This window comes from Macadamia integrifolia, unplaced genomic scaffold (genome assembly GCF_013358625.1).
Source record: "Macadamia integrifolia cultivar HAES 741 unplaced genomic scaffold, SCU_Mint_v3 scaffold424, whole genome shotgun sequence".
Lineage (NCBI taxonomy): Eukaryota > Viridiplantae > Streptophyta > Magnoliopsida > Proteales > Proteaceae > Macadamia > Macadamia integrifolia.
The window spans coordinates 441483-443033 of record NW_024870275.1 but is presented as its reverse complement, the minus strand read 5'-3'; positions in this window follow the sequence as shown (position 1 = coordinate 443033).

Sequence of the window (1551 nt, the reverse complement as noted above, 5' to 3'; positions counted from 1 at the left end):
ACGCGAGCCATGTGCCGAAAAGCCCGTGGCATGTGCGGCCATGCCAGCCACCAATATTGATGCATGGGAGGCCGTGCCAGCGAACTTTCTCGCGGTAGTGCACTCATGGGCGGTGCATGTGGACCACGCAACGCAACCTTGCGTGCGGCGGTGCAGCCGTGCCTGCAACCTCTTGCGTGGCTCTTCCGGCAAATCCCGAAACCTAGCGCGTGACGACGAAGCGATGGGCGTGGCACATGCAGCCATGCATGCGACCTGGGGGGCGGTGTGAAGCAATGCATGCAATCTTGCGAGCGCTAGGGCAGCAAGGGGCACGGCATGCGCAGCCATGCAAGCAACCTTGCGCGGGTTAGTGCGGCCAGAAGCGCGGAATGTGCGGCTTGGAACGTAACCTTGGGCGCGACTGTGCAGCCATCTGCGTGTCATGTGCGCTATGCACGCAATCATCCACGCGGTGTGTGTTGCCACGCGCCAAACCATGTGCGAGGCTTGTGCAGCCGTGGTCGCAGCCATGTGCGCGGAACTGTGGCACGGGCAGCAGCCCTACGCGCGCTGCCCGCACCACTGCCATCCGCCATGTGCACCCGGGCCTACCACCTTTCGTGCGGTTGAGCAGCCTTTCCAGCAGCAATGTGCGTTGTTGCCTGCCGCCTTACGCGCGGTGTGCACCTTTGCCCCCAGCCATGTGCGCGCGGTAGCCTGCACCCCTGCGCGCGATAGTGGAACCTTACCCCCAACCGTCCCCGAGGTTGCGTGCAACCATGTGTGCGGTATTGCAGCAACGCCCGCATCCATGCGCGCGGCAGCCTGCCTTGACGCCAGCAGACTTAGCGTGCTAGTGCAACCTTGCCCTCGGCGATGCCTGCGCCTTTTGCATCCATGCCAGCTGCCTTCCGCGCGGTAGTGCAGCCATGCCTGCCACCATGCACGCACATTGTGCGGCCCTGCGTGCGGTACTGCCGCCTCGTGCACTGCCTTCATATGCACTTAGGCACCATTAGGGGGGCACGCGTTGGCATTGTCATGGGCACGTATATGTGCACACTTGCGGCATTCAAGAGCACAATTAAGCGACACTTGGGCTACACTTGGGTGCACGCTTAGACACACTTATTCAACACTTGCGGGCACGTGTAGGCACATTTAAGGCAACACTTGGGGCATTCGAGAGCATGCACAGGCACACTTGGTTGCACACTTGGGCAACAGTTGTGGGCAGCATGGGCACATCTAGGCAACACTTGGGCCATTCATTGTGCACTTGTAGTCAACACTTGGGGTGTTGTGCGGCCATTTGCTGTGTACACGTGGGCACACGTAGCCAACACTTGGGGGCATGCGTAGGCACACACTTGGGCCATTCAAGAGCACGTTGTCGATGCTTTAGACCTTTCTAAGCAACCGCACCGGCACTTAGCACTTTCTCTAGCGCTAAGTCAGCCTAACCACCCTCCTTAAGGGACTAGGGAAGAGAAGAAGTGAACACAAGAGTGAGTTTGAGAAGAATGAACCTGTATAGCACTAGAGAAATCTTGAGTACAAGTCTTGAGA